We start from the raw sequence: 24,480 nt of genomic DNA on the forward strand, positions 1-24,480 counted from the left end.
TCTATAGGAATGGAGTTAAGCTCCTCTAACTATTTGATGATTATGCTAGGATGAAATTTGATTATTCAATTGATTTCCTTTCATCCTTTCAAAAATATTTTAACATTAATTTTATCATAATCATTTATGTACATGGTTTTACTTTGGGAAAATTTTAATGAAAATTCGGCAGCATGCCGTCTGTAAATTGGTTGTTTTTCCATAAAACTTGTACCTGATAGTTTCAAATAAGTAATTTATAATTCAGTTCAAGGCACATGAGAACTTATATCCACTACTAGCATGCAATACACATCACTGCATCCGCCATGCAGGAGGCTTTCAATACAAGCATGCAATCCAGTAGTAATCAATAGTTCAAGAAAAATAAGCCTGCCATCAAAGATATTTAACCAATCAATATGTTATGGATAGTAATTTGTAATGCATTTATCATAAGGGCATGTGGATATAAGTATCATGAGAGCATTCAAAGTAGATAGCCATGAAAGAGAATGCTCCCCCTGAGTTATGTGCTAAACCATTTTATGCCTTTTTCATTATCCAATTACTTAGCTAAGTGTTTTAGATTTTTCATGATTTAATCTTGACTTATCATACTTAGGCTTAGAGGACCAAAAAGTCACAATGAAAATTGTTTTAAATAAACTAAGCCTATATTGCCTCTTTTCTTTGAGAACCCTAATGAGTGAGAGGCACAAGCTAGAATGGCTTTGATTTAAAATTGCACATGCAAAGGTCTACTTGAATTTTATGCATTCATCTAAATTGAGACCTAGGCAATCATATTAGTCATTCAACATCATTTGAAGCTCTAAAAGATTTTATTGATGTTTGAGAGCTTAGGAAGCATTTGAATAAATACTCTTAAGGATTTAATTTCTATTAAGGTTAGACGGGTATTTAGAATGAGTAGGACATTGTACAAGATAAGCATTCTAAGAAATATGTCCTAACTTATTTTGGCAAAGAGCATTGTGGAGAATATGAATAACCAGTAATCAATGTTCTTTGGTGATTGGAATGCATCCTTTGAATATGATCACAATTTTTGGAGAAAAGATACGAACCAATGAGATGTGGATCTTTACCTAATTTGATCGTGGTTTGGTAAAGATTTCTTGTGGATGAGATAAACCAAAATTAGAGGATTTTTAATTTAAGCTTAAAGGGAAAATTTTATGAGATCTAGATGAGGACTCAATTCCCTTACTGGATACCCATAATTTGGTTAAGAAGGATGTCTTCTTGATAAACACTTAGTGGAATGGACATTTATTATTATCAGTGCTTATACCTAGAGTGATGACCGGATTTTGATTAATGAGATTAGGGTTAAGGATATATAGAATAGGATGGATCCCTAAACCTCATCTCTGTGCAATGGACAACAGTTTCTTAACTTAAGATATTTTATCTTTTAAGCGTGCATTAAGCATTTAGAATTATTTACCAAGCAAGAATGTCTTGTCCATTTGGAAGTGGATTTCATTCAAGTATACTATAATCAATGTTTTCATATTTTATCCAATTATTATGATATATATTCGCATTAAGTTCAGATTGGGTATGTTACATGTATTTCTAATAATCTTAGCATTCAATAGTGTATAGTGAATGCATATACTAAGATTTGGAATTTTAAGCACGCACCATTTCTTAATCCTATAGTCATCACAACCCTTAAACCTAATCCTAAGATCTAAGGAAGCATAAAATAATTAAGTTATATCTATTTGACTCCGGTCTTCCTCAGATCCAAAGGGGTTTGCCTTCATAATAATCCACATCATTTCTTTGTCTATACTTCTGACATTTTTAAGTCAGATACGCTCTTTTTTTTTACAAGATAAGCGAAATTTATATGCATGTGACAGATTATGCTTGCTTGTTTTATTTTTATTTGACGACGTATGACTGTGAGACTTATAATATGAACCCTTTTTAAAAAATTTATTTCTTTTGGCTTTTAAGGGTTTATTATGATTATTCTTTTCATATTCTATTTTGGATGCAACTATAGAATAATCATGTGATGACCCAAAAATATATATACGATTAAAGCACAATAATAATAAAATAATAAAAATGGTCATTAAATTAATACCAATACAGAAGTGTTTTTCTGTAGGATTATTGATTCCATGTTTAATGCCTAAGAAAGACCTTGTCTTAGCGAGTGCTCAGAGACTATTGCGGCTCAGTCGCTTCTTGGAGGTCGGCCTAGTCAAAATGGAATTTCATAGGATAAATAGGATAGACACTGTTTGTACACGTAAATAAGTACATATACATAAAATAGTGTTTTGACAGGCATAATTTATAGAAATACATAGTAAGATAATAATAATAATAATAATAATAATATAGGTATCATATGTGAGGCCCACAAGACTATGTGGGCCTACATGAGTCCCGAAGTCATGTGAGATTCACATGAGTCCCGGAGTTATGTAGAGCTCATAAAACCGTATAAGGACTATTGGAGTTACGTAGGACCTACTTGGGTCTCGAAGTTATGTGTGGCCCACAAGACCATGTGGGGCTTACATGAGTTCTCAAAATTTAAATTTAATTCTTTTTTAAAAATAAATAAATACTAAAAAAATTTAAAAGTAATAACAATGATAATAATGATTAAAAAATAATAAAATAATAAAATAATTAATTAACTAATTAATTAATTAATTAGGTAAATTAATTAAAAATTTATTTAATGAGAATGGTGGCAAGCACTCCCACATGGCTTCCATCCCGATCCCATACTCAACCCATACCTTACCCATTCTATAATTTAAAAAAAAAAAAATTATAATTTCACCAATCTCCCCCCACTTTTATAAATTCCATTTCTTCCCCAAAATTTTCCTATAAATAGTAAGCTCTCAACCTTCATTTTTTACAACAATTTTTCCAAAGAAGAGAAGGATTAGTGAGTGAAAGAATTTGTGGTGGAGAGAATTTTTGAGTAAGTTCTCACTCATCCACTCTTTCCGATCTCATTTCTTAGAAATAGTTATTGTGTTCGTAGTACAAGGTAAAAGAAGAAGGTAAGTAAATTTGATTATGTTAGTTTTTTTTTATTATTTAAAATTCATACCCGAGTTTATTTTATAAGTAAATTTCAATTATGTTAGTTAGTTCCACAAAATTTCCATGAGTTTATTTTTACTCATATTCAATTATACCAATTCTATTTTTAATATACTTGCATCTATTTTTGAATTAAGAAATGTTATAATCTCCTCAGATAAATTTTTAGCATTTCTTTCTATTAAAAAAAAATTATATATATTTTTAACACAAAAATTGTGTGGCATGAGTTTATTTTTACATTATATTTTTCATGAAAATACGAGTAAAGATGAGATTTTCACGATATTATTTTAAATTACATAAATTATAATAAAATGGTTTTAAAACCCCTTATGGCAAAGCAAGTTCAAAGTTACAGATGCTCGGTACCGCAGGTTAAAGTTTAAACAGATCAGAGTGCACCCACACTGTTTACAGAGTGGTTATTTATGTTAGTGGATTTCTCCTGAGAGCACATATGGTTCCAGACCAAGACTTACTAAGGAAAATCTCACTTAATGTTTACGTACGTTGATTTAGTTTGGTTGGTCAGCCAGCTAAGTCCAATCTTTGGACCACACAACCCAGTCGTGGGGGTAAACATGACTTACGGCAAACAGGCATAAGGGTGATTTTTACAATATATGTTTAAACATATCAGAGTGCACCCACACTGTTTACAGAGTGGTTATTTATGTTAGTGGATTTCTCCTGAGAGCACATATGGTTCCGGACCAGGGCTTAATAAGGAAAATCTCACTTAATGTTTATGTACGTTGATTTTGTTTGGTCAGTCAGCCAGCTAAATCCAATCTTTGGACCGCACAACTCAGTCATGGGGGTAAACATGACTTACGGCAAACAGGCATAAGGGTGGTTTTTACAATATATGTTTAAACAGATCAGAGTGCACCCACACTGTTTACAGAGTAGTTATTTATGTTAGTGGATTTCTCCTGAGAGCACATATGGTTCCGGACCAGGACTTAATAAGGAAAATCTCACTTAATGTTTACGTACGTTGATTTAGTTTAGTCGGTCAGCCAGTTAAGTCTAATCTTTGGATCGCACAACCCAATAGTGGAGGTAAACATGACTTATGGCAAACAAGCATAAGGGTGGTTTTTACAATATATGTTTAAACATATCAGAGTGCACCCACACTGTTTACAGAGTGGTTATTTATATTAGTGGATTTCTCCTAAAAGCACATATGGTTTCGGATCAGGACTTAATAAGGAAAATCTCACTTAATGTTTACGTACGTTGATTTAGTTTGGTCGGTCAGCCAGTTAAGTCCAATCTTTGGACCGCACAACCCAGTCGTGGGGGTAAACATGACTTACGGCAAACAGGCATAAGGGTGGTTTTTACAATATATGTTTAAACAGATCAGAGTGCACCCACACTGTTTACAGAGTGGTTATTTATATTAGTGGATTTCTCCTAAGAGAACATATGGTTCCGGATCAGGACTTAATAAGGAAAATCTCACTTAATGTTTACGTACGTTGATTTAGTTTGGTCGGTCAGCCAGCTAAGTCCAATCTTTGGACCGCACAACCCAGTCGTGGGGGTAAACATGACTTACGGCAAACAGGCATAAGGGTGGTTTTTACAATATATTTTTATATATATTTAATTACGTGTACAAAGTTATTGATGATTTGAAGGAAAAATATAAGTTTACATGAAAATGGTCATTCTTGTGCTTAAATGACGATCAAAAGAAAACGTATAAGGAAAAGTATATGTATGTTTATCATTAAATATTTTTACAGTTTTAAAGTCAAAAGTTTAATTTAATAGTTATAGTATATGATTATAAAATTTTACTGTTGTAATTGATGACAAAAGTTTTATACAGAAATTTTTAAATTTATATTTATTCTAGAAGCAATTTTGAAGTTATAGTATTAAATATTGTTTTACAAAAGTTTTAAAAAAAACTCATTTTGGTCACACACTAATAATAATCTTATTTACTTACTGAGCGTCGTCTCACTCCAATCATATTTTTATTTCAGATAACTCTGAATGGCATGTCGGAAATCAGGCTTAGCAAGCATGAGGGTGGGGATAGAAAAATAAAGATTTATTAGAAATATTAGCATGATGCTAGATATTTATGCTTGCATAATTTTTCTTCTTTTGAAATAAATGATTGTAATATGAATAATTAGCGCTCTGGTTTAATAATAATTGATTTTATTTACTTCCGATGTAAATCAATAGTAAAAAGTAAATATCCTAGACCCTTCGGGGTTGGGGTGTTACAAATCATCTATATCTTCTTCTAAGCAGATAATTTTCAATATCTCCTTAATCTTTCTCTTCTCAAGGATAGCATGGCAATCTTTTAATTCTTTTAATTGTATAGTCATTCCCTTATTCTCAATTTTCAAAAATGATTTCTGCTTAGATAAATTAACTAGAAATTTATTCATTTTCAGTAAAGTCTTTTCTAGTTTTTCATACAATAACATGCTTTCATTATTCAATTTAGCACATAATTCATCAAAAGAATTAACACAATAATTTTCACATGAATCATTGCATGCAACAACAGTAGTATTTTCATAAAGTTTGACATATGATTCACCACATGATATTTTGCAACAATCAACATAGGAATCATCAACTGTATAACAAACTGAAATAGGAGGTGAATCATATACCTCATTATCGATTACTAGCTCATTATTCCCCACTACCTGATCATTTAAGTTTGGTGCTTCTGGAGTGGCGATCTTTTTCTCTTGGGACTATTCATATCTCCTTTCCAGCTCAATCTAGATTTCCCTCGCATTTGTACATGCCATAATATCAAGCAAAATGTTAGAATCTAAAGCGCAATACAATAAGTCCATGGCATGGAATTTGCATGCATCACAGTAATATCATTTTCGTTTACTGTCATACAAATTCCTTTCACAATCTCCTGCCAGGCCTTCCAATCAATCGATTTTATAAATATGCTCATTCTAATTTTTTAGGCGATGTAATCAACACCACAAAATAATGGAGGACGGGAAGGTGATCATCCCCCTCCGAATAGGGATACACCAATGCGAGCCATTGTGATCTTTTGCAAAAATGTTTAAGTCTATTGCAACGAGGCTCTGATACCAATTGTTGTAATTAGTGTATTCCCAAGAGGGGTGAAAATTAGGTATTTAAAATTTCTCCTCCTAGGTTTATCGAAGTCAACGGTATTATGCAACCTAGGGTCTGTCGATACAATTATAAATCGAATCATTCACAATAATAAATCACAAACATTCAAGTGCTGAAATTTAAATTATGGAAATTAAAAGTAAGGACAAGAAATGTTATCAGGGTTCGGCCAATACTGCCTACGTCCCCGCCTCGAACTCACAAGCAAGAGAGTTTCCACTGCGACTCACTTAACGGGTGGAGCTGCACCATTTACAACACCTTACCAGGATGGTGTACCTAATTTTCCTAACCAGATCAAAACCAATCTGGGATTTTTCATAGGGCAAGTCTCCCTCTTCAGTCCCATGCCTGGAAAACAACAGACAATTGAAATTTTGTGTACAAATAAAGTTGCTTCTAATACAAGCAGATTATGTACCAATACGCACAACCAATAAGCAACGCACGTCAAATGATATAACTATAAGTTCAGTGTAGATATGTGCAATAACACTCAATCTAATGTCAATAAGCAATCTAATGTAAGAGTGTATTACCAATCTATCTTTGAAACAATATGTAAATATATTCAACCACAAGTAGGGTTTCAAAGATTTTCAGAGAATATAATCAAAATATCTCTAAAATAATTTTCTTAAAATTCTAGCACAAGAGAAATTTGAAATAAAACTTGTTTGAAAAATATTTCACAAAACACAAGAACAAGCTTTTGAATACTTGCAACAATAATGCAAGATTCACAAGCTCTAGAAACTATTCCCACTGAAAACTTATGTATTAAATCACAAGGAGACTCTTAAGCTCACTCTCAAAAAATCAACATCAAACACATACAATGAGAGTATAAGCTAATATAAACAATCTCAATAATACTCTTACCAAAGGATTTTAGCAAGTAGGATAAGTAAGAGATGGATTTATGGCTTGTATATGATAAAACAAGAGTTTTTGAAATTCAGAGAGTTTTGGCTAATGGTATTTGCTAATCCATGCTTAATCTTTCCAAATGAACCCATATATATAGACATACTAAAAAAATAACCATTGGGGGACATGGATGGAATTTTAGAAAAGATTACGTATGGTTAATAAAAAATAACCCTGTTTTAACCTTGGTAAAATTCGAGCAAACCGAGAGGTTAGGACGACCATTTTTAAGGTTCGGTCGACCAAATTGGTCAGTTCGATCAACTAGGGTGTTTTTGAACTGCAGTGATTGTTGACCAGACTTGAGGCGATTTTTAAACTCCGAGGTTCGGTCGACTAGGCTAAGTTTGGTTGACTGAAGTTGAATGTTTGGTCGACCGAGCCATTTTGCAACTAGGAGTTTGATCGACCAAGGCATTGGGGTTTCCCACATGCCAGTTCAGTCGACTAGGGTGTTGCAGTTCATTTTATAAATGGTCGACCAACTAGTCAACTTTTTTACCTTGGAGAGGTTCGGTTGACTAAAGTGCTTTGTGTGTTGGGGTTTGATCAAATGAACACACAAACTTTGTGCATTCAATTTCTAACTCCCTTTTAAAGACACCTCTAATCACATATTTGTTAATGCTAAGTTATAGGGGCTTTTTCATGCAATAATTTTGGACCTATGGTAGTTATAGGGTCTTTGAGTATTTTAATTAGTCCCAAAAATCTAGCATCGGTCGACCTCCTTAAGGTCCATCTATGGTCTTGAGCTTATAATCCCTACATGCATGATATACATTAATTATTACAAACCTTTCATTATAATTACACACCCAAATGATAAATATAAAAATAAAATACAACTTGAAACACAAATCGATCTTCATACATTGCTCCTCTGCAACTCCATGGAATACATCGAGGTATACTCATTCAGGTGCTTTACGACTTCCACATTGCATCATCATATGTGCTAACTAAAACATAAACCTGCTCAAGTACCCCAAAGCACACAGATGAGATACTGTGATTTGTCATAATCAAAACAGGGATCTGACAAAAAATTCAACAACTAATTTGCATTTTTGTTGGTTACAATGACAAATACAAGGCTTATAAATGTTTTCATCCATGAAGAAAAAAATTTTAAATCTCCCGACATGCTGTCTTTGATGAGTTTTTCCTTTTAAGTCTACAAACACCACCTTCATGACAACAATAAAACCACAAGTAATTAGCACTTTTGAAACTTGTTTATCGCATACTGACACTCACTCTTCCGCAGGAACATCTTTGGATTCTTCCACACCTCCATGGTTAAGTCCCTCACTGCTACCCCAAGATACAGCAGCATCATCCTCACAAAATTTCGTGTCACTCGAGTTTTCACCTCTACTTCCCCTTAGCATAGTGTCTCATACCACCGCAGATCATACAACAAATAACTCTCATGAGTGACCTCACAACACTAATTCACCAAATACATCACCACCACACCTATCACACACATTTGAAAATTTGGAAATATCCAAAACTGTAGTCCCACAACCCGTGTCTGCACCACTGTAATCATCTCACTAACACCCTGCATCTTCAGCACAAATACATTCTATGGTCACTCGATCTAAACTAGGTGTGGTCAAACCCAATCCAAAGAATGCCTTGACCACAAGCACCTCAGCCTCCATACCTTGTAAGCCTCATAACATAAAAACTGCTCTAGCACACCCTGGTTGGAAAGCAATCATGAATGAAGAACTTGATACCCTACATCAAAACAAGACATGGAAACTTGTTCCTCGCACATCTAACATGCATGTCATTGGTACCAAATTGGTATTGAAATCAAAAATTAAACTTGATGGAACTTTTGAGTTTGGTATTCAAATCAAAACTCAAATTGATGGAGTAGACTACACTGAAACCTTTTCCCCAATTATCAAACCTAGAACAATTTGCATGATTATAATTACAGCACTTGTTCAATAGTGGTCTATTCGTCAATTAGATGTAAAAAAAAAATTTTTGCATGGTTTAATTTCTAAAGGCCTATATATGCACAAACCACCAGGAATGGCAGATCTGCAACACCCAACATACGTTTGTAAACTACAAAGAGCACTTTATGGCTTAAAACAAGCACCTCGTGCTTGGTTTGATTGATTTAGTGCATTTCTTCTTAAATATGGCTTCTTTTGTAGTCTAGCCGACCCTTCATTTTTTATTTTTCACTCTAATTTTGGCTTATTAATTTTACTTCTTTATGTGGATGATATATTGCTCACAGGATCTACTCCAACACTTGTTGCAAATTTCATTAAACTTATAAGCAGTGAGTTCACAATGAAAGACTTGGGGCCAATTCATCACTTTCTTGAAATGGAAATCACGCCAACAACCTATGGAATTCATCTGTCTCAATCACACTACGCCCTTACCATCCTTGAATGCTCCAACACTAATTGAAGCTAAAACAAAAGTTTCTTCCAATGAAACTCTCATGGAAGACCCTAGTTACTATCGGGGACTTGTTGGCACTTAGAATACCTCACACCCACTCATCATAATCTTTCATTTAGTGTTAATTATGTCTCACAATTCATGCTTGCTCCCACAATGACACACTTAAAAATGGTTCGACGTATCCTATGATATGTCAAAAGGACAATTGAAATGGGATTACATTTTTCATCAAACACTCCACTTGATTTGGTTGCTTTTTCATATTCAGATTAGGCAAGGTGTCCTACAACGAGACGCTCAACCACAGGCTACTATACATTCCTTGGAGGGAATCTCATTTCCTGGTATGCCAAAAAAACAACATACTATTTCATGATCAAGCATGTACGGAGGCCGAGTACCGTGCCATGGCTAACACAGCTGCTAAACTCACTTGGATCACCTTTATCCTCCAAGACCTTAGAATTCCAATGACGTCTCCCCCTATACTCTACTGTGACAACCTCAGTGCTCTTAACTTGACCATTAATATAGTCTTCCATGCTCGCAGCAAATATATTGAGTTGGATTATCATTTTGTGCATGAACGAGTTGCACGTGGACCTTTTATCACTCAATATATCGCCACTAATAACCAGGTCGCAGATCTCTATACAAAGTGTTAGCTATGGTGTATTCCCAAGAGGGGGGTGAATTGGAATTTAAAAATTTATCGCCTAGGTTAAACTAATCTAGCAGTAGTACATTCACAACTTAGGGTCTGTCTATGCAGTTTCAAATGCACAGATAGAAATAACGTGCAGAAATTAAAATCATGCACAACATTCACTAATTATAACATACATATGCGGTAAATATAAAGAGTAGAAATATAAATAAGGCACACGATATGTTATCGGGGTTCGGCCAACTATACCTACGTCCCCGCCTCTAGCTTGCAAGCCCCAAGGATTCCACTAATGGTTCACTTAACGGGTGGAGCGGCACCTAATACAATTAGGTCAATTACCACAGCGCTGACCTCAACCTTAACTAAGTCAATTAGCGGGACTGGTCTCAACCTACACGCCTTAATAGGATGGCGCACCTAACTTTCCTAACCGGTTCAAAGCCAATCTGGGACTATTTCAAAGGGCTAATCTCCCTCTTCAGGCCCGTGCCTGGAAATACAACAGTATTTTTCTTAATCAAGTTAATACAGTGATTGTACTTTCGTGCAAAGCAGATATGTACCCAAATACGCGCAGTATCCTTAATCAATCACATACACATCAACAATGTAGGTAAATATAAGCTCAGTGATGTGTATTTTTGTGCAAACCACACTCAACAATATAAAATTGCTAATATGCTCAAGAGTGTTCTAAACAAGCTATATCTTTGAAACAAGCTACATGAAGACTCAATAACAAATCAGCGTTTTAAAATTGTTAATCAAGTATTCAAACTATCTCAAAAGATTTTCCTTCAATGTAATGAGCACAAAAGTAGTTTGAAAATATTTTAGCTTGTAGAAAAATATTTTGCACAACAAAAATCAAGCTATAGGAATCTTTGCAATGACAATGCAAAGATCCTTAAGCTAATGAGTTTTTCCCAACACTAGATTTATCAAATAAAAATTTGTGAGAAAACTCTTGCTTGACTCCCCAAAAACAATAACAATCAATCAATAAAATAAAAGTTGTAGAGTGTATGGAGGTAGTATGAGCAAAAAGGGTTTGGAAAATTTGAAAGAGTACACTTAGAATGATGTATAAACACTCTAAGCACTCTCACTACACTTAGTTAATCAATAAAATAAAAGTTGTAGAGTGTATGAAGGTAGTATGAGCAAAAAGGGTTTAGAAAATTTGAAAGAGTTTTGGCTTAATCCTATTTGCTAATCTACACTTAATCATGACAAATGAACCCCTATATATAGAGAAAGGGTAATTTATAACTGTTGGGGGACACATAGGGTATTATTAGAAAAGTTCAAAAAGGCTTAAGCACATTTAACCCGAATTAACCTAATTTTACCGTGGTTAAATTAATTTTAACTCGTCGAGGTTCGGGTGGCTGAACCAAGGTTCGGTCACCTGAATAGACACAGTTATAAAAGCAATTTAAATCAATTCGGTCGCTCGTGTCATGGGTCAACAACCCGAATCACTTCGTGACTTTGGGTGCCCAGTCCTTGTTTAGGTCACCCGAACTCTTGTGTTCAGTCGCCCGGGGATCAATTTGAACTAATTAGTTTGGTCACCCGAGTTGGTGGGATGTCCCTCGATCTCGAGGGTTCAAGCGCTCGAGGACACTATGCTCATTTTTGGTCGGTCGCCCAAAGAGCCCAAGTCAATTGTTGACTTTTCAACAGTTCAGGCGCCCGAGGAGTTTTGTAATCCAAGGGTTCAGTCACCCGAGCTCTCTTAAGTTGCTAAGAAATTTTCAACACTCCTATATATTATATGCTACGTGTGTGAGTTTTGGCACCTAAAGTCTCACTAGAGTCTTTTCAAGAGCCGTTTTGAGATAGTCCCAAAAATTTGGCGTCGGTCGACCGAAGGGTACCCTAAGGTCATTTGGTCTCTATGGTCAGTCTATGGCATTTATGAGCTTATAAACCTACATGCATGACATGCAGAAATTATTATAGACCGATATCCTAATTACTATTACAGACCCAATGATAAAACATAATATGAATTACAACACAAGACAAATCTTCTAGGTCTTCAGGCTTTACTTTATGTGTCGTCAATTGACCTACTAATATAACCCTGCACACAAACTAGATAGTCATCAAATACTTGAGTATTTGTCATTATCAAAACTGGGTGTGACCCATGGGGTTAACACAAAGCCAATGTCTAAGTCAGAACTTCATTATTTTGGCAACAAACTTTGCCTCCAACCTTGACTAGGTTTGCGGAAGGGTATTAGCAACTCGTCACAACTCGGCACTCTCAGCGGCACTCTTCAAAACACGTGAGCATATCAATGAAACCACCAATCTAGCCCAAATTAGTGGATAGATGCTAAGGGATACTGGAGCTCTCACGTTAATAAATTCAAACCACAATGATGATCTAGCAACTCCTATAAATCAAGATAATACACATCAACATGGCAATAAATTTAAACTCTCATCAAAGATGGAAGGTTCAAATCAGTATGAAGATTGCTCCAACGGAAATAAAATCAAATCAAAGAAAGAATATTCTAATCAATACACAAATCCATCATTACTAATACCCCAAGGAAACTGTCGACGGTTTCATTAAACTGTTGACAGTTTTGACTTAGCTGAGGATCTTCCCATCGACGGTTTTAGACATAACGTAATTCCAAAGCAAATCATTGATAGTTCCGTCAATGGTTTCAGAGAGAATGTAATTCAGTAGCAAATCGTTGGCAACCATCAAACCGTCGATGATTTCATTAAACTGTCGACAATTTCATTAAACCATCGACGATTTTGACCGCTGTTGAATATTTATTGAAGATCCGATATCAATCCGACTTTATGGGATTCATAATTTACAACTGTATTATGTATCTCCATTTAAAAACCACCCTCTATATAGCCTATGTTTTCTAGTTTCCATTCATTGAAATAAAAAATATTATTTTCTTTAGAACAAATCCTTTGTTCTTTCATTTTTTTCTCTCTACAGTTTACATTTTCTCAACCAATATAATTTGTTGGATGACTCTTCATTTAGATATTTCTTTTTTGGGATAAAATTAGGCAAAACAATAATTTATTCATTAAGTTAAATGATGACTAATTTTCCTTCTTTTTAATTGCCCACCAAAACTTGTTTGGAGTTCGAAAAATATTAAGAAAAAGAAAGAAAAATTTCACCGTTTTTATGTTTGATTATCAAGGAAAATGATAAAAAAATAAAAATATATATTAATTCAATGATCAAAAACTTGATTTTTCACATTATGAATAAGTATATTTTTATTTTAATCATATCAAAATTAATTTTTATATTTAGTAGTATATGATATATATATATATATATATATAGTGGAAAATGAATTTTTTTTTTCTTCTTATATATTCTTTTATGTTTCTCGAGTGAAAATTTTTATGCAAATGGAATTTATAAATTTATTCTTAGCCTTGGTTGTGTTTGCCTCTCTTCTAGATTAGATCTATTAAGCTTGTTTAGTTCTAGAAAATGGGTTTTATTTGTTTTTTTTAATGTCACTAGTTTTCAATTTTAAAAATTGTTTACAAAAAACTTGGAAGATAATAAAAATGAATTTGAATTTTTTGTAATTTTTTTTTAAAAAAAATTAATGAATAGAAAATAAAATCTATTCTTCAAGGCTCTTAGTCTTGCTAGGTTAGGTAAATATAGTTTCTCCTAGTTACTATTACTAAACTTACAAGCAGTTAACGAGATGGTGCAACGATGATCCTTGTAGCCAAACTTTTCAAATCATTTCAAATTTAGTAATTTTTAATATTATGTTCTGAAATATAAATTATAGTTTTTAAATTTAGAATTATGCAATTTGTACGTCATTTAATAAAAGGAACATATGATTATAAGTTCGAAAGTAAATTTTTTTTTAAGAGCACAAGATAAAAAAAAATAGTTGACTTTGAGTTTTGAGAATAATATTCATCGCAATTTCACAAGATCATCGCGCTTGATGTGACAATGAAGATGACGACATTATGGAACGAAATGACAATATTTTGCAGCAAAAACACGACGAACAACATGTGTCATTGGGTTTCAGCGTCTAACGTTGATTTTTCTTCAATGAAGGAATGGTCATTTATGCACATGATCAAATGGGCAGATGGGCAAGTGGAGACGGTGTGCGATGTTACTGAAATGGCTTTAGAAAGTGGAAAGGTGATAAACATGTAGCCAAAGAGAGAGACTGCCGGCCATGAAAGCAACGGGACCGTACGGTGTGAGCCAGGACTGCATGCAACTCCAATGCATGCCATCGACGGGGCATTATCACTGAGTAAACAGACATTTAAGTCTTTTTGGCGTTTTTCTAAAAAGAAATTTTAAAGCTTGAGAGTTGGGAGATGTTACTTGTTGATTAGCATTGTTCCTCTAGACGTTGGAGGAAGAGATGGTTAAGATTTGTCCATAATACAAAAATGCATTAGGACAAGTGGAGGAGACTTGTTTGCTTTGGTTTGTGGTGGAGAATTTTTTTTTTGTCTTAATGAGAATAGTGATGTTGCCGTTTCAGTATCCAACTAAACCACTAGATGGTAGACTCATCTTATCCTTATTTAAGCATGAAATTTTGGAGAGTTGTATGGATTATTAAGTGGGGTGTTCATACTCAAAACCATAATCTGCCAATGAGAAGAGGTAAATTGTTCACCATACTTTAATTAGCAAGTCTAAATTTCATTTAGAATTTTCATAGTATATATTTTATGTTTTTTTTTTTGCATAAATTTGGATAAAATTCAATAAAATTTGTATTGCGCCTTATTCGAATCAGCACATGTAAATATATATATATATATATATATATATATATATATATATATATATATATATATATATAAGGTCTAAACTTCAAGTTTCCCAAACATGGAATTAAAAATTTTACATGATAAGTATTTTAGTTAGTAGGTTCACAAGTACGCATAATAAGAGTATGATGTAAAGAATGTTGTTTAGATGTAGCCAATTTTTAGTGTAGACAATTAACATTGCTTGTGGTAAACAATTACTTTAATAAATCATGGCATTCCGGCTTCTCGAAGAACGAATAAAGGCAAAAACACATTTAAGTCATTAACAACATCAAGTAATATCTATAACAACTATCTTTGTCCAGTAAAATGTCATCCAAAATTGGTGAGATTTTGTAGGATTTAGAAAATTAATTCATCAAAAATGAATATTTAGGAGCAATTATGTCACTAGTATAAAGGATAGAGACAACAAATAAATTTTGAAAGCACATACACTCTTTAAAGGGTGTGTTTTGTCATGGTCCCACATTAGATGTGTACTAGGGAGATCTTAGATTTATAAGGAGGATTTGGATTCCAACTAAGTGAGGCGCCTTTTATAGGTCAAACTCGTGAGGTCAGTTAGTCAAAGCGGACAATACCTCACTGAAGTTGGGCCCAGGACCATTACAATTGGTATCGGAGCCTCCCTAAGGGTACTATCATGTAAGTACTGGATCCTCCCTAGGGGTACTACCATGTGAGTGGATCTGCCCTATAAGTACTATCATGTGAGTGGATCCTATACAGAGATGTAAGCCACTTTGACGAGAATGTAAGAGATCAGATGAAAGTGTCTATGGTGGTCGTGTGACAAGAATGTTAGAAATTGGACAGGAGTGCTTGTCATAGACTTACATCGGATGTGTGCTAAGGAAATCACACTAATAAGGACATCAAAGATTGGACGAGAGAGTCTATCATTATTCCACATCAAATGTGTACTAGGGAGATCTTGGGTTTATAAGAAGGGTTTGGGTCCCAACTATGTGAGACACATTTTATAGGATAAATTCGTGAAGCCAATGGGCCAAAGCGGATAATATTTCATTGGAGTTGGGCCCGGGACCATTACATTATACTAGCTTAGGTTAGGTTAATAACTTTAATTAGCCTATGTTTGGAGCAACGCACCAGCAAGATTGGACTAGTTAGGAAGAGGATTCTTAAACCTTTTACATAGGATAAGGTTGGTTGGTCCTCCATTACCGACCAAACTTGGCCAAGCAAGAAAAATACAAGGATGCCCTTCCCATGTTTTGACTCTCGTAACGTCTTTGTTTTAATCTTGCCCAAAAATAGTGGTGATTGTTGCTACGAGTTTCATATGAAAACGTCAACCTCATTTGATTAGAGAGTGATCGGGAGTTGTTGGTGAAGGGTCAACCTATGAAGGAATCCCACATGAAGAGAGAATAGATTGAAACCATTGGATCGACAACCAGTAAAGAATTATGGAATGAGAGACACTTTCTTTATGTTGTTTGGGAAGCGAGAAATTAAAAAACTTGCAAAAATATATCCATATTTGTTGAAATATGGTTTTGCAGCGAATTTGAAATTTCACAATAAGTAAAAATTTATAGCAAGATCAGATATATGACAATTTTATAACCTGGAAGGTAGTTTCTTTGAAGATAGGCAGGCTAAATTTAGGCTATGAAGAGAAGTTGCAGAAAATGAAAAACTAATATGAAGGGGCTGATCAATCTTGCAGTGTTTCAATCTTTCAATGGCAACCCTAATTTCTTACCAAACATATTGTACACAACCCATTTTGTCTAAGGTTTATATAACATAATTTGGGTAAATATCCATTAATACAATAAAATGAGAAAATATAGGAAAAATGAAAAGAAACATGGAAAATAAAATAAAATAAAAACAAACAAACAAAAAAAGATAAAAAATGAAGCAAAAATCTAGTGGGCCAGCATCTTCTTTAAACCTACAAACACAAAAGGGAAGATATGCAATCAGACATGTGGGAATCGTAAATTAAACATGTGAGTCAATTCAAATTAAACTTGATTGATCAAGTAGGTACTGATTGATCTAATTAGTGTTAATTGAGTGATCCCCCAAGCCTATAAATAGTGGCCTTCAGAAGGGTAGGGGACGGACACATGGATAGAGAAGAAAGAGAGGAATTGCTCACTAGAAATTTTGAGAGAGAATTGTGAGAGTTAAGATAGTGAAGAAAGATAGGAGACCAAGAAGCTTGAATTGCAGAAGCAGTGGAAGATTAGCATAAAGGAATTTAAGAGGCTTGGGTAAAAGGGGGATGAAATTGCAAATTGGAGAATTCAGGAATAGAGGTAGGTACTTGTTAACTTTGTGTTTAATTGTATTTTAATTTCTGGTAGTGTTCAATTTTGATTATATAATTAGAGTTTAAATTCAAACAAAATAAAAAATAATTTTTCCAAAATATACCAAACAGAATTTTAGTATTTAACCCAAATTTGGAATACCAAGACCTGGGTGTTGACCTAGATTCGAATGTTTAACCCAAAAACCCAAAATACTCATATCAATAACTTGGGTTCAAATACCCAAAATCCGACCTAAAGACCCGAGTCAACTTGACACGGGTTTAAGTCCATTGACCTAGTGACCCAAACCTGAATGACTAAACCTAAGACCCAAATCAACATTGACTTGGGTCAACTGACCCATTTATGTTAACTTAAGCTCAATCCAACCTAGGTCCAATTTCAAACCTAGGCCAAACTGGGACTAGCCTGACCTAAAGCGAACACTAAACCAATCAGTCCAAAACCCGACTCAAGCCCAATCTTATCTAAAAGCCTAGTGTTTAATTAAATTATTTAAAGCTTGGCCTAACCTCAAATCTAAACTAGCTTTGACCCAATTGGGCTTGGTCCAATCTAAAGACTTAACTAACCTAATCCCTGAACCCACCTACAATTTAAGCCCAAAACACGTAAGGCCCAATTGGGTCTGACTCAATCTAAGCAAACCTACCCACAACCTAGCTTAACCCAAACTCCAAGCCAAATGGGTCTGGCTTAGCCTACCTTGACTTTAGCCCAACCAAAGTACAACCCAAATTAAATTGAAAACCAATTGTTCCAATTTAGCCTAGCCCGATTTAATCTTGTTAAACCTAAACTACATAGCCCAATGACATTAAACCAAATTCAGCACTAGTTTAACCACCCTAGCCCAATTGGGCTATTAACTTAACCTAAATTCCAAATCTAAACCCAACCATAGCATAGCCTTAGTTAATTAACCTCGGCCCTATTTGGTTCACAAGAAAACCGAAAGAAAATGGAGAAAACAATGAATAAAAATCTAAAATCGGAGAAAGCTCACCTCTGGCTTGATCAATCTAAGTTCAGATATGAAGGCAAGGAATTCTAGGCTCTCTACTTGTGACCCTCAGTCTCTAAAACGTAGAGAGAGAGAGAGAAAAAAAAAAAGAAAGAAAGAAATTGGAAGGAAGAAAACTGAGAGATTGAAGAGAGAGATCAGTGAGAGGAGAGTGAAACAAGAAGATAAAAAAAGAGGGATTCAAAGAAGAGAGAGAGAGAGAGAGAGAGAGAGAGAGAGAGAGAGAAAGAGAGAGAGAGAGAGAGAGAGAGAGAGAGAGAGAGAGAGAGAGAGAGAGAGAGGAATAGGAAAAATGGAGAAAGTGAAGAGAAAAAAAAAAGAAAACAAAAAAAAAAAAAAAAAAAGGGTTTTTTTATATTGATTTTTTTTTTTATAAAAAAAAAAAATGGGACATGTGTCATTGCATGGCATAATCAGGACCATATGTTTAGGGAGCGACGCAACACAATCTTTTCCATCCAAGTTGTTTTTTTTTTCTAGACAACTAGATCACTGCCACATCAACGATCCAAATCGAAAGCTCCAGGCCTTTGTGTCTTGCCACATGGTAGGTGACATCACGCTAACATTGCCCTACTACATTTTATTAAAAAAAAAATTAGCATCGCATGTCGCCACCATTGGTTGACATGTGGCAGCCCTCTTCTCCAATCGGGTCAACCCGGTTTGACCCGAGGGTCAACTTGTGTTGACATGTTTACCCAGTTCAGACCGATTGAACTAATCAGGCCCATCTCGAACCGCCCAGTTCATTTTCTTTAATTTAAAAATTAATTTTTAAATTTTAAAAATTGAGAATATGGCAAAAAAAATATTCGAAAAAATAAATAAAATTACTTGAGTCGCTTTGACTCAAATAACCAAAAAAATGGAAAAATAAAAAATACCAAAAATAAATAAAATGGAAAAATACCAAAAATAAATAAAATGGAGAAAAAATTCTTCAAAAATGCTAGAGAATTGAAGAAAAATATTGAAACCTTTCTAGAAAATTCTAAAAAGAAAAAAGAAAAAGAAAATTTGGATACCTGGGAATGTTTTAAAGACGCTTTTTTGCTCAAATTTGATGAATTTGTTTGATTATTATTTGTATATGTTCTATTTTATGTGTGTGCGTCCCAATGATTAAAACAAAGAGTAAAAAGATATTTCAGATCTCACCTATATTAGTTTTAAGAGGAGTTTATATAATAAGATCATCTCCCTTGGTAAATGCAGACGTAAATGCTAAATTATTGACTTTCTCTAACTTGTATGTCTGATGCACACCGTGTCTTTAAGTGGTTGTTATGAAAGATACTACCTTCTATGTTGATTACGGTATTTGGCTAAATAATTGTTATTTTCCCCTCAAATGTGAAAGAAGGAAACTATTTAAAGAAGAGGAACTAATGTTTTGAATTCCAAAATAGTTTGTGGGTTATCCCTATAACAAATTTTGCAAGTTAAATAATGAAAAGTTTATGTATTTGTGAAAATAGATAAAATAGTACAATAAGTAAAAGAATACTATAAATAGGTTAGGTAGAATGTAATAGCTCGTATATGTTAGCTTTTACTTAAATGGCACATGGAAGAACTTTAATGCTTACTAATTTTTCGGGATAGATGGACTTCAAAAATGCCTCTTTGATGACAAAATTATTTGTTTTGTTGTGATTGATTATAAATGTTCATCAAAAAGAATGTAAAATACTCATTCTCTTTTTCTTTTTCTTTTTCTTTTTTTTGTTACCGTCACTATTTATTTATTTATTTTGTGTATTTTCATTAGTATTTATGTTTAACTTAAACTAGTTTTCTTTTAACGCAAATATTCATTTGGTTAGTGCAATTAGTTAAGCAGGATATGTCTTGAGTTTGATATGATATGTCATGATGTGTTTTGATTACAAGTGTAGCATATATATATATATATATATATATATATATATATATATATATTATTTATAGTTATATTTATATAAGTAACTTAGTTTTAAAATTTTGTTAGAAAGGTATTTTATGAGGTAATCTTAGTGGGGCTAGTGATAACTAAGTGATGCTTCCCCCATATTTCTCCATGCCTAAGCACTTCTTATTTGTGAAGTGACTTGTGTCCTGAAGTGTGGAAGGCTTGGCCAATTGGCAGCATTAGTGGGTAGGCAACACCAACCCACATGAAATTAAAGAAGGGATAAATTATTTGTAAATGAAAATCAAAGATAGGATTAGGCAGGATTAATTATACAATATTTGAGAGTTTGAATTTCAATATTTAAATTTAAATTAATATTAGTTTAAATGAAATTTAATATAATTCTTTATTATATCTTATATAATACAAATGCATGTCCAAGGATAAATTTCCAAACTTAATGTAAATAAATTTTTAATATGAGAGTATATGACAAGGTCCGTATCAAATGTCTAAGTTTAAATAGTCATAAATCAAAAAATAATTAGATTTAGAGAGACAAGTTAGAGTAATTACAATACACAAAAGGATATTAATTTAATACATAAGTTAAGGCCCGTCAATTATGAAAAATATTTTTTATTTTTCATTTTTAGTTTTTTCAAGGATTATAAAAATTTTGATTATATTTTTAAAATTTTCAAGGTTCATATTAAAAATATAGAAAATAAAAAAAATAGTTTTTTTTTTCATTTATGAAAAATATTTTTTATTTTTCATTTTTAGTTTTTTCAATGATTATAAAAATTTTGGTTATATTTTTAAAAGTTTCAAGGTTCATATTAAAAATATAGAAAATAAAAAAAAATTAGTTTGTACAAAATATATTTTTTATTTTTAGATTTCAAATAATAACAAAAGGACGACTTATTTTTCAATTTTCTAAAATTTATATAATAGAAATATGGATTTTGAGGCTTGAATTTGTGTATATTTAAAAACAATTTAATACTTTTTTAAAAATATATTTTATATACATCCAAACAAATCCAAATTCAAGATCTTGAATTCAATGTTCCCATGAAAATGATAAACTTAGAAAGTAATAAAAAAATATTTTTCAACTTTCCTATATAAATTTAGAAAAATAAAAAATAAATGTGATGTATTTGTAATTATTTGAAAAATTAGAAATAAAAAAATAAATCTATTTTCACAAGTGAATATTGTGAAAATTTTATTATTTTCATTTTTTATGCTAAGTTGTGAAATTAAAAAATCAACTAAATTTTTTTTGTAATTTTTGTGAAAAATAAAAAATAAAATAATTTTCCACAATTAAACCCTAAAATTTTTTTAGAAGTCAAATCAAAATTTTATGTTATAAATATTTTAAAAGCAATGAAACTAAGACTAGAATTTTGAAGGAAAACAAAACTCGTAAACGGGTGTCCCTCCACACCGTTGATTCGACTATAATGGTGTAAGACTTACATCAATGTGACTCATACAATTCATATCTCACTTCTATGAGTCCAAATATTAACTTGGTATCTTACAATTAACAATGTGGTGTTAATTATTTGGGTAAAATTTATACTTCCTTCTAAATGTAGTTTACCACCTTTACTTGGTATATATTTAGGAGCTTGAAATTCAAATATAGGATTTTAGGTATATGTGAATTTATATTTTTGTTTAAAACCATACAAATATAAATTCGAGTCCCTAATCATGTTACCAACTATAAAGTACTCACAAGTGTTAAGAATTTCACTTTTGAAGTTTGTCCCACATTGAAAAAAGTGAGTATTTGATTGGTGTTTATATACATAGTATAGCTCAAGATTCAATAAGTTTAAACTTTTAGATCAAATTGGTGCTCACCAATGTGTATCAAGCACATCTTTGGACTCCCCCGGTGCTAATAAGTGGTATCAGAGTCGACGGTTCATAACACTGAGTGTGGAAGTATGTGATCGAGACATCTAAGCTACCATGATGGATCCAAATTATGTCAAAACGTGTGAGGTATGATTGGTTTGGAGATTGGAGAATTCGACTTGGAAAAAGTGAGTATTTGATAAGTGTTTATATACATTGTCTAACCCAAGACCTAATAGGCTTAAGTATTGTAGTACTATTTTTTAATGTTTAAGTATATGAAATTAGAAATTTGATTTGAGTTTGTTTAAATTCAAAAGAAATTGAATTGAATTTTATATTATATTTTATTTAAATTCTCGTAAGTTTGAATCTAAACCTACTCTCAAATGTTGACGTTAGTGTTTCAAAAAAATATTTACGAATTCTCTTAGTGTGGTAGGTAGGTAAATATTTGAAAGTACTGAGTTTTTTTCTATTTTAATTTTATTATTTAATAAAAAAAATTCCGATTTTAAGGCTTACCTAATCTCAATGGGTTAAACGGCCACGGGACTCCAATCTGTGCTTTGTAAACCAGCCCCTCTTGATTTCAGCCATACATGGCTTCATTCCAGAGCTCCAGTTTTTTCAGGAGAAAGGTAATGCTTCTTTATCTTCTCTTCTTCCTCTTCACTTATGTGTTCCTCTGTGCACTTTCAGAAAACTCAGAGTCTCAGAGCAAACCCTCTCTGGGTAAGAGAAGAGCCTAACTAGCAAAGGTGGTGCAGGTGGAAGCCCCCTGGTCAAGAAGAAATCCAGCACCCCATCCCCCACCAAAAACCAAACCAAACTCCATAAACCCTCCAGGAAAAAATCAAACTCAACCAAAACCCAGCTCGACTTCGAGCTCTATTGGCCAACAAAACTCTCACATTCAACTAAAACCAAGCTCAAAAAGCTCAATTCCACTTCCAAAGCTTCAAATTACACCAAACCCACTTCACTCCACCCCAAGAAAAAACAGACCCAATCTCAGTACTCCAGCAATTCCAAAAACCCAGATGAGAAAAAGCCCAAGACGCAGCCGAAGAAGACTACCCGGAAACCCACTCAGCCCGATTGGATTGAAGAAGATGAACAAGACGATTTGGTGGCGGAATCCAGAGATCTTCCCTACAAATTTCATCAAACACTCTTACCAGATATTTCCACAACTTCGGCGAGATTTGATCGCCTCCAGCGTCGGAATCCTTGCTCGTTTAAATCTCGCGAATGGGAATTTACAAAGTATTATTTAATATTTTATTAAATAATAAAATTAAAATGGGAAAAAACTCTGAAGTACTAGTGTTTTTTTTTTTTTGAAAAAAAAAAAAAATTGGATGTAGTGGGGGTGGCGTGGGAGAAAAGTTGACAGGTGCTGACGACTTGTTAATTTTTTATAAAAAAACCAAACAAATTGATATGAAGTACGTTAAAACTTACATAACTGTCCTCCTTAACGTCATGTTGAGATGGCCGAGTTGGTCTAAGGCGCCAGATTAAGGTTCTGGTCCGAAAGGGCGTGGGTTCAAATCCCACTCTCAACATTACCAATATTTTTCCTTCTTTCATGTTTTACACAAATTTGATGGATTTAAAATCCGAAGGCCTTACATTTAAACGTATCTAAACTTCTACAAAATTAGTTTGTATTATATTCCCAAATTTAGATTTTAGAGAAACCATATAATTCAAATTCACACAAATGAAATTTCAAAATATAAAATTCATATTTTTAAACACATGATTAATATATATTTTAAAATTTTATTATACTAGCCTAGGCGCGCGTGCATTGCCGGTATTATCTCCTATTATTACAGAGTATGGTAAAGGCTCTTTGTGAGCAAGTAGGGATTTGCTTTCAAGTATAGGATTATGTACCCGAATTGTAAGGTTTACTCCGCTGGGGAAGGAGTGTTGATAGTGGATTGTGGAATTTTTGGTTTGGTGTTAAGGCGTGGATGTAGGCTGGGTGTCGAACCATGTTAAAACCTGGTGTTAAGTTTTTCTCTCGCTATTTTTTATTTTATTGTCTTGTGCATGATTTATATTTTGTATATTGTGATATAATTGTTTGCCATCTTGTCAAGATTATTGTTTTGTAGAGAGAATTTTTTAATACGCAAAAAGAGTCAATCACCCTCCCTCTGACTCTACATTGCATATCCACTGCGGGGCACAC

The 24,480-nt window shown here is 33.2% G+C and overlaps 1 non-coding gene across 1 annotated transcript; it reads left to right on the top strand.

Annotated features, from left to right (window-relative positions):
- The first annotated feature begins 23,761 nt into the window (after positions 1 to 23,761).
- TRNAL-AAG (transfer RNA leucine (anticodon AAG)) lies at positions 23,762 to 23,842 on the top strand. The gene has a single exon. It is a non-coding gene; the product is annotated as a tRNA-Leu (tRNA).
- The last annotated feature ends 638 nt before the right edge of the window (positions 23,843 to 24,480 follow it).

Source organism: Malania oleifera, chromosome 2 (assembly GCF_029873635.1).
Source record: "Malania oleifera isolate guangnan ecotype guangnan chromosome 2, ASM2987363v1, whole genome shotgun sequence".
In the NCBI taxonomy this organism is placed as follows: domain Eukaryota; kingdom Viridiplantae; phylum Streptophyta; class Magnoliopsida; order Santalales; family Ximeniaceae; genus Malania; species Malania oleifera.